We start from the raw sequence: 11,742 nt of genomic DNA, 5'->3' as shown, positions 1-11,742 counted from the left end.
AAAAACAATGCGAGGATGTTAGGAGCCATCAACATGTGACGTCATCATCTGCGACTTCCGGTAGAGGCCAGGCTTTTCTATTAGCGACTAAAATTTGCGAACTTTATCGTCGATGTTCTCTACTAAATCCTTTCAGCAAAAATATGGCAATATCGCGAAATGATCAAGTATGACACATAGGATGGACCTGCTATCCCCGTTTGAATAAAAACAATCTCATTTCAGTAGGCCTTTAGGAAATGTAATAGAGGATATGAAAAAGCATTGTTTTCATGTATACGCGCAACATAAATGCAGGTAAAGGCAGCTTTTCTTAATGCATCTCAGTTGTGCCAGTGTACCTAATGATTTGATCAAAGAATCTCTACAATAAAGTTCATTTAGTTTATTTTCCATCCAATCTTCCAGACATACTGTATATTTGTCAGTAGACTGTTTCAAAACATATAAATTGTGATAAATTTTGGGGTTTCATTTGCAACCTAGAGGGAACGCTGTGCGGACATATATAAATATATGAAATAATTATAATAATAAAACATATATACATATATAATATACTAATATATTGAAACACGTACACACATATGACATAATAAATGTAACGAAACATATATAAAGATGGGGTATTAAAGCTCGGTTGGTAAAGTGGCCGTGCCAGCAACTTGAGGGTACCAGGTTCGATCCCCACTTCTGCCATCCTTGTCACTGCTGTAGTGTCCTTGGGCAAGACACTTTACCCACCTGCTCTCAGTGATACCCACACTGGTTTAAATGTAACTTAGATATTGGGTTTCACTATGTAAAGAGCTTTGAGTCCCTAGCGAAAAGCGCTATATAAATATAATTCACTAATTCACTAATATATAAACATATATAATATAATACGTGTAATAACACATATATAAATACATAACATAATAAAACATATATACATAATATAATACATATAATAAAACGTATATACATAAATAAAATAATTATTTGTAATAAAACATTTACTGTAATAAATATAATAAAACATACATATTTATAAAAAATAATAAATATAAAAACAAATATAGTATAACGAATATGATAAAATATGTATACATATATAATATAATACATATGATAAAACATATATACATATATGATATGATAAATATAATAAAATATACATACATATATAATATAACACATATAATAAAACATATATAAATATATAATATCATGAATATAATAAAACATACATGAATATATAGTATAATAAAACATATACATAAATGATATAAGAAAACATATATATATATACATATATAATATAGTAAGTATGATAAAACGTATATACATATATAATATAATGAATATAGTCACGCATGTATAAACATATAACAAATATAATAAAACACATATACATATATAATATAGTAATTATAATAAAACTTAAATACATATGTAATATAATAAATGTAGTGAAACAAATATAAATATATAATTTAATAAATAAAATAAAACATAAGTACATATATAATATAATAAATAAAATAAAACATAAGTACATATATAATATAATAAATAAAATAAAATATATATAATAAAATAAATAAAATATATAAACATATATAGTATATTAAATATGATAAAACATATACACATATATAATAAAATAAATATAATAAAACATACATGATATAATAAATATAATAAAACATATATACATATATAATGTATTACATAAAATAAAACATATATAAATAGATAATATAGTAGATATAATAAAACATATATAGATATGTAATGTAATGACTATAATAAAACATATATACATATATGATACAATACATATAATAAAACATTTATAATAAAATAAATAAAATACAATATATATAATGTAATAAATATAATTAAATACATAAACGTACATAATAAATTTACAACATATATACATATATAATATAACAAAGATAATAAAACATATAAATATATAATGTAATAAATAAAATACAACACACATACATATATAATATAGTAAATACAATAAAACATATATACATATATAATATAATAAATATAATAAAACATATATACACAGTCCGACCTGTTGTGATAGGTCATGCCAGTTTTTGTTGTTCTTCAATCGGTTCTTCGGATTGCAGTTTGTTCTCAACGCAAATTTGTAATGATTTGTTTCCCACATAATGCCAATTTCTGATAAACATCCAATTATTTTGGAATGCTTGACTTTGATAAACGCTTTAATATCGTCTATATGAGGTACATATGAAACATATTTATATATATATATATATATATATATATATATATATATATAAACATACATTTGAAGTACATATATGAAGTACACTTTACAAGTACATATATTAAGTATATATATATATATATATATATATATATATATATATGAAGAATTCCTCGAAGAAGTCCTCGTGTGTGGTGAGAGACTTTTGTGTTGTTTTGTCACATGTCAACAACGCCCTCCATCATCACAAGTCTCCTTTGAAGTACGGTTTATTTCGACAATACTACTTTGTCACGTTCATAAATGATATATGTTAATTATTTTAATGTCATCTTCGCACAGTGGTGATCCTCTCGTGACACATTGTACTTTTTCAATCCGTAATGGACCACGGCTCACCTTTTTTCACAACACAATTGTCTTCGTGTGTGTCTTCATGTGTGTGTGTGTGTGTGTGTGTGTGTTGTGTGTGTGTGTTTGAGAATACAAGTGGAGGCATGAGTGTCTCCACACACCTTCATGAACATGTCAGACAAAATCCAGGCCTCGCAAGAAGATATTCCAACATAAATCAGTGATAATCCACACCTGGGGTAACATATTTGTTATTACCAGTTAGCATGCTCACGTTAGTAGGCTAGTTTTTTGTTTGATTTTAGCTAACTTTGCAGTTATGCACCTCAATCTTATTTTGGTACTTGATGCATGCTAACATTAGCAGGCTAGCATTTTAAACACATAATACATTTTGTTAGCATATTAGCATGCTAACATTAGCATTTCGCTAATTCAGCAGGTGTTGTATATTGTTGTATTTTACCCATGCTAACTGTAACTATTGTATTGTAAATATTGACTGAAAAAAAACCCCAAAAACAAACCAAAACTATAACAAAAATGAGTTATAAAACAGAATAGTAACACAAGAAAATAGTGGCGGTGGCAGCGGCGGTGGCAGCGGCGGTGGCAGCGGCGGCGGCGGCGATGACCAAGAAGAACGCGGAGTTGGAATATAATTACAAGACTTTATGTACATATTTATATAATATGTAACTACAAGCTCCATTCACAGACAGAGTCCCATTGCTTTTATGAGCGGTCGAGCGAGTCAAAAGTCAGAAAAAAATAAATAATAATGTTACATTTTTTTAATTTTATTTAATTTGTGGCGGCCGTAATTCTTTCGTGGCGGGCCGCCACAAATAAATGAATGTGTGGGAAACCCTGTACCCTTCTTGAGACATCAACAAGGAAAAGTACCTTCCATACGAACAAGTTAAGTTAAGACTGAAATCATTGCATCTAAGAGAGAGCCAAATACTACAATACGTGAACATTGCTCCAAAGTCAGGATTTTTGGTTGATTTGATGTGCATACAAACGTAAACATTGACAGCTGCAAAGGCAGCAATATATGTTAAAACAAGACCCCAAAAGGGACGAGCGGTAGAAAATGGATGGATGGAAGACGGCAGCTAAAAAAGGACTCCTGTATTGTATCACAAGTGCTCCCCCTCCGGTCAACATATGAAATAACAAGTGTGTGTAAGAAATTGAAATGCTCCCTCCTTGGCCAACATGTATTAAAAATATATTTATATAAATGTATGTAGAGACATACTGTAAAAATTTCAAGTAAATAATGATTAAAAAACAACAACAATAAAGAAAAAAACTAAATAAAATAGCTAAAAGCTTACTTTTTATATTTGCATATGGTGTATTTATTATTCATGTTGTAAATATTTTCCAGAGGTCTCAACAAGGTAAGAAATACAAGAATGTGTGTGTGTGTGTGTGTGTGTGTGTGTGTGAGTTTTCTTGTATTTCTACATTTCTTGAGACATCAACAAGGAAAAGTAGCTTCCATATGAATGAGGACCGGTGAACAAGACAGGACCGAAATCATCGTCCCAATACGGAAAACCTAATAGAGAATGTCTCAAAATCAAAATGAAAATCACAAAAACTAGGCACTGTGTGTCGCTTTTAAAAGCGCTCCAACTTCTGTCAACATATGAAATAACAAGTGTGTGTAAAAAATTGGAATGTGCCCCCTTTGGCCAAAATGAATTAAAAACAATTAAAAATAACATGCATATAGAGACATACTGTAAAAATTTGAAGTAAATAATGATTAAAAAACATTCACAAAATAAAATTAAATTAAATAAAATAATTAAAAGTTTCCTTTTTTCGTATTTACATATTATTAACGGTGTATATATTTTCCAGAGGTCTCAACAAGGTGAGAAATACAAGAATGTGTGTGTGTGTGTGTGTGTGTTCTTGTATTTCTACCTTTCTTGAGACACCAGCAAGGAAAAGTAGCTTCCACATGAAGACCAGTGAACAAGTAGGTACCAAAATCATGGTCCCAAAATGGAAAACCATTGGACATAATAGAGAATGTCTCATTTGCGCCCCCGGTGGGGAAATCTATCAAAATTAGAGTGGAGGGATTTAAAAAAAATTGACTGTACTTTATGTTGCTTTTAAAAGTGCTCCGGTAAACATATGAAATAACAAGTGTGTGTAAAAAAATTTAAGTGCTCCCCGTCTGGCCAAAATATGTTAAAAAAAAGTGTGATCAGTAATTACAAGAAATTGCTGTGTTGGCCCTGCGATGAGGTGGCGACTTGTCCAGGGTGTACCCCGCCTTCTGCCCGATTTTAGCTGAGATAGGCGCCAGCGCCTCCCGCGACCCCAAAACGGAATAAGCGGTAGAAAATGGATGGATGGATGAAATGCGCCCCCTTTGGCCAAAATGTATTTTAAAAAATTAAATAATTATGTGTATAGAGACATACTGTAATACTTATAAGTAAATAATGATTAAAAAAACAATTATATATATTTTTTAAATAGGATAAAAAAACTAACAGCTTAATTTTTTTATATTTGCATGGAATGTATATATTATTAAATGTTGTAAATATTTTTCTGAGGTCTCAAGAAGGTAAGAAATACAAGAATTTGTGTGTGTGTGTTCTTGTATTTCTATCTTTCTAGAGACACCAGCAAGGAAAAGTAGCTTCCACATGAGGACCGGTGAACAAGTAGGGACCAAAATCATAGTCCCAAAATGGAAAACTATTGGACCTAATCGAGAATGTCTCATTTGCGCCCCTGGTGGTGAAATCTATCAAAATTAGGGTGGAGGGATTTATTTTTTTTTTACTGTACTTTATGTTGCTTTTAAAAGTGCTCCGATCAACATATGAAATAACAAGTGTGTGTAAAAATTTGAAGTGCTCCCCCTCTGGCCAAAATAGGACATAGCAGGTGTGTGTAAGAAATTGAAATGCGCCCCCTTTGGCCAAACTGTATTAGAAAAATAAAAATGTGTATAGAGACATACTGTAATAGTATGATTAACAAACACTTATAATTTTTTTGAAATAAAATGAAATGACTCAAAGCTTACTTTTTTTTTAATTTGCGTTGTATGTTTGTAGTATTAATGTTGTAAATATTTTTCAGAGGTCTCAAGTTCAGAAATACAAGTGTGTGTGTGTGTGTGTGTGTGTGTGTGTGTGTGTGTGCGTGTGTTTGTATGTGTGTGGTCTTGTACTTCTACCCTTCTTGAGACATCAGCAACGAAAAGTAGCTTCCATATGAGGACCGGTGAACAAGTGTGTAAAAATTTTAAATGCTCCCCCTCTGGTCAACATATCTAATAAAAAGTGTGTGTACAAATTGAAATGCGCCCCCTTTGCCAACATTTATTTTAAATAAATAAATAAATAAATAAAAAAATATATATGTCTTAATTAGATTATCCAGAGAATAATGCTCGATACCGTGGTAGAGCGCAATATATGTGTGTGTGGGGGAAAATTACAAGACTACTTTATCTCCATAGAACTGTTTCATGAGGGGTTCTGTCACTCCAAATTTCTTCCCTCTACAAAAACCTTCCCCCCCATTTACTTCCGGGGTCATGATTAATACAGATGTTTTGTTAACGCTATATTATAAAAATACAGACGTTTTGTTAACGCTATATTATAAAAAATGAAAAAAAAAATGAAAAAAACAATTTACAAACACAAGCTATGGGATGACGTAAGAGGAAACGTGAGGAAACGTGACCCCGGAAGTAAATGTGTCATCCCATATCTTGTGTTTGTAAATTTTTTGGGGATTTTATTTTTTATAATATAGTGTTAACAAAACGTCTGTATTTTTATAATATAGCGTTATGTTTTCATAATATAGCGTTATATTTTTTATAATATAGCGTTAACAAAATGTCTGTATTAAAAAAAACCTCATGAAACAGTTCTGTAGAGAAGAAGTAGTCTTGTGATTTTTCCCACACACGCACACATATATATATATATATATATATATATATATATATATCCATCCATTTTCTACCGCTTATTCCCTTTTGGGGTCGCGGGGGGCGCTGGTGCCTATCTCAGCTACAATCGGGCGGAAGGCGGGGTACACCCTGGACAAGTCGCCACCTCATCGCAGGGCCAACACAGATAGACAGACAACATTCACACTCACATTCACACACTAGGGCCAATTTAGTGTTGCCAATCAACCTATCCCCAGGTGCATGTCTTTGGAGGTGGGAGGAAGCCGGAGTACCCGGAGGGAACCCACACATTCACGGGGAGAACATGCAAACTCCACACAGAAAGATCCCGGGCCTGGGATTGAACCCAGGACTGCAGGAACTTCGTATTGTGAGGCAGACGCACTAACCCCTCTGCCACCGTGAAGCCCTATATATATATATATATATATATATATATATATATATATATATATATATATATATATATATATATATATATATATATATATATATATATATATATATACATATATATATATATATATATACAAACATACTGTAATAACTTGAAGTAAACAATGATAAATAATAAAAATGTATTTAAAAAAATCTGTAAAAGCTGACCTTTTTTTTATATTTGCAGAGTATGTATATATTATTAATGTTGTAAATAAAAAAATGTTTATATATATAGAAATGGGCGCTCCTCAAGAGGTAGGCATTTTTCAGAGGTCTCCAGAAGGTAAAAAATACACACGTGTGTGTGCGTCAATGTGTGCCCTCAGGTGCAGACCGTCCTCATATTGGAAGTGTTTGATGACAAAAGAGTCCCCGGCTCAGCGAAAAAGTCTTGTTTCGACTCAAAGAGGACACGAAGTCTTCAACCTGCAAGTCTGGAGCGTCTGTGTCCTCCGACAAAAACACCGCTGTTGTCCTCCTGGTCCAAGCAGGAGGTGTGAAATGAACCATCTGATAGCTGATTGCCATCCAGATGCATTGTGGGATGGAGCGAGACACACTTGGTTGATAACCCGGGTGTGTGTGTGTGTGTGTATGTGTGTGTGTGTGTGTGTGTGTGTGTGTGTGTGTGCGTGTGTGTGTGTGTGTGTGATGTGAATGGCTGCACAACAAAGAGCGGGAAGAGATCTGAGTCGGAGCTGAGATTGCAATGCCGCCGCATTCCGAGAGCTTTATGGTGTGAAACAGCAAAGGAGAAGGAAACAATGACGGCTTTCATAAGACGTCATTTTCCTCTGCTTTTTTATCTGTGGAATGTGTGGAGTGGTCCTCCTCCGTCCGCGACGTGACGCGCGCACCTTGTGCACCGCCGTGGAGACGCGACGCGACGAGTACAGGAAGTGAAAGTGAAAGAAAGGGAGTCATTTGACAGGTCATTTGGCTACCTGGCTCTTCTGCAGGACTGATTGTATCGCACATGATATCACACACAAGTAAACAACTTGCAGGACTAAGTGTATCGCACATGATATCACACTCAAGTAAACAACTTGCAGGGCTGCTTATATCGCACATGATATCACACACAAGCAAACATCTTGTTGGACGATTTTTATCGCACATGATATCACTGTTACATTCCACAATCACACATAGGGTAAACACTGCAGGACTGCTTGTATCGCACATGATGATGCACACAAGTAAACAACTTGCAGAACTGATTTCATCGCACGTGATATTACACACAAGTAAGCACACTGCAGGACTGCTTATATCGCACACGATGATGCACACAAGTAAACAACTTGCAGGACTGCTTATACTGCACATGATATCACACTCAAGTAAACAACTTGCAGGACTGATTTTATCGCACATGATATCACACAAAAGTAAGCACACCGCAGGACTGCTTATATCGCACATGATTTCACACACAAGTAAACATATTGTTGGACGAATTTTTTCGCACATGATATAACTGTTACATTCCACAATCACACACAGGGTAAACACTCTGCAGGACTGATTGTATCGCACAGGATATCACACACAAGTAAACAACTTGCAGGACTAAGTGTATCGCACATGATATCACACACAAGTAAACAACTTGCAGGACTGATTTTATCGCACATGATATCACACACAAGTAAGCACACTGCAGGGCTGCTTATATCGCACATGATATCACACACAAGCAAACATCTTGTTGGACGATTTTTATCGCACATGATATCACTGTTACATTCCACAATCACACACAGGGTAAACACTCTGCAGGACTGCTTGTATCGCGCATGATGATGCACACAAGTAAACAACTTGCAGAACTGATTTCATCGCACGTGATATCACACACAAGTAAGCACACTGCAGGACTGCTTATATCGCACATGATGATGCACACAAGTAAACAACTTGCAGGACTGCTTATACTGCACATGATATCACACTCAAGTAAACAACTTGCAGGACTGATTTTATCGCACATGATATCACACACAAGTAAGCACACCGCAGGACTGCTTATATCGCACATGATATCACACACAAGTAAACATCTTGTTGGACGAATTTTATCGCACATGATATTACTGTTACATTCCACAATCACACACAGGGTAAACACTCTGCAGGACTGCTTGTATCGCACATGATGATGCACACAAGCAAACAACTTGCAGAATTGATTTCATCGCACATGATATCACACACAAGTAAGCACACTGCAGGACTGCTTATATCGCACATGATGATGCACACAAGTAAACAACTTGCAGGACTGCTTATACTGCACATGATATCACACTCAAGTAAACAACTTGCAGGACTGATTTTATCGCACATGATATCACACACAAGAAAACACTCTACAGAACTGCATGTGTTGCACATGATATCAAACACAAGTAAACACTGCAGAACTGATTGTATCGCACATGAGTTCATACAAAAGTAAACAACTTGTAGAAATTATTTTATTGCACATTATATCACACACAGGGTAAACACTCTGCAGGACTGCTTGTATCGGACATGATGATGCACACAAGTAAACACACTGCAGGACTGCTTATACCGCACGTGATATCACACTCAAGTAAACAACTTGAAGGACTGATTTTATCGCACATGATATCACACACCAAAAAACACTCCGCAGAACTGCTTGTGTTGCACATGATATCAATCAATCAATCAATCAATCAATCAATCAATGTTTACTTATATAGCCCTAAATCACTAGTGTCTCAAAGGGCTGCACAAACCACTACCACATCCTCGGTAGGCCCACATAAGGGCAAGGAAAACTCACACCCAGTGAGACGTCGGTGACAATGATGACTATGAGAACCTTGGAGAGGAGGAAAGCAATGGATGTCGAGCGGGTTTAACATGATACTGTGAAAGTTCAATCCATAATGGATCCACCACAGTCGCGAGAGTCCAGTCCAAAGCGGATCCAACACAGCAGCGAGAGTCCCGTTCACAGCGGAGCCAGCAGGAAAACATCCCAAGCGGAGGCGGATCAGCAGCGCAGAGATGTCCCCAGCCGATATACAGGCAAGCAGTACATGGCCACCGGATCGGACCGGACCCCCTCCACAAGGGAGAGTGGGACATAGAAGAAAAAGAAAAGAAACGGCAGATCAACTGGTCTAAAAAGGGAGTCTGTTTAAAGGCTAGAGTATACAAATTAGTTTTAAGGTGAGACTTAAATGCTTCTACTGTGGTGGCATCTCAAACTTTTACCGGGAGGGCATTCCAGAGTACTGGAGCCCGAAATGAAAAAGCTCTATAGCCTGCAGACTTTTTTTGGGCTTTGGGAATCACTAATAAGCCGGAGTCCTTTGAACGCAGATTTCTTGCCGGGACATATGGTACAATACAATCGGCAAGATAGGATGGAGCTAGACCGTGTAGTATTTTATACGTAAGTAGTAAAACCTTAAAGTCACATCTTAAGTGCACAGGAAGCCAGTGCAGGTGAGCCAGTACAGGCGTAATGTGATCAAACTTTCTTGTTCTTGTCAAAAGTCTAGCAGCCGCATTTTGTACCAACTGTAATCTTTTAATGCTAGACATGGGGAGACCCGAAAATAATACGTTACAGTAGTCGAGGCGAGACGTAACAAACGCATGGATAATGATCTCAGCGTCTTTAGTGGACAGAATGGAGCGAATTTTAGCGATATTACGGAGATGAAAGAAGGCCGTTTTAGTAACGCTTTTAATGTGTGACTCAAAGGAGAGAGTTGGGTCGAAGATAATACCCAGATTCTTTACCGTGTCGCCTTGTTTAATTGTTTGGTTGTCAAATGTTAGAGTTGTATTATTAAATAGAGGTCGGTGTCTAGCAAGACCGATAATCAGCATTTCCGTTTTTTTGGCGTTGAGTTGCAAAAAGTTAACGGACATCCATTGTTTAATTTCATTAAGGCACGCCTCCAGCTGACTACCATCCGGCGTGTTGGTCAGCCTTAGGGGCATGTAGAGTTGGGTGTCATCAGCATAACAGTGAAAGCTAACACCGTATTTGCGTATGATGTCACCCAGCGGCAGCATGTAGATGCTGAAGAGTGCAGGGCCAAGGACCGAACCCTGGGGAACTCCACACGTTACCTTAACGTAGTCCGAGGTCACATTGTTATGGGAGACGCACTGCATCCTATCAGTAAGATAAGAGTTAAACCAAGACAGGGCTAAGTCTGACATACCAATTCGTGTTTTGATACGTTCTAATAAAATATTATGATCGACGGTATCGAAAGCAGCGCTAAGATCGAGGAGCAGCAACATAGATGACGCATCAGAATCCATCGTTAGCAATAGATCATTAGTCATTTTTGCGAGGGCTGTCTCCGTGGAGTGATTTGCCCTGAAACCGGATTGAAAGGTTTCACATAGATTGTTAGACGCTAAGTGTTCATTTAACTGCTCCGCAACAATTTTTTCGAGGATTTTTGAAATAAAGGAAAGGTGAGACACCGGTCGGTAGTTTACCATGAGGTCAGGATCGAGGTTAGGTCTTTTAAGAAGAGGATGAATAACCGCTTTTTTGAATGCTAGGGGAACAGTGCCCGAGGAAAGTGATAAGTTTATAATATTTAGCACTGATGGACCTAATAATACAAAGAGCTCCTTGATCAGTTTCTCAGGAAGAGGGTCAAGTAAACATGTTGTTTGTTTTATTCCATTTACACGTTGTAACAATTCCTCT

This window comes from Nerophis ophidion, linkage group LG06 (genome assembly GCF_033978795.1).
Source record: "Nerophis ophidion isolate RoL-2023_Sa linkage group LG06, RoL_Noph_v1.0, whole genome shotgun sequence".
Lineage (NCBI taxonomy): Eukaryota > Metazoa > Chordata > Actinopteri > Syngnathiformes > Syngnathidae > Nerophis > Nerophis ophidion.
Note: the sequence above shows the minus strand (reverse complement) of the source record.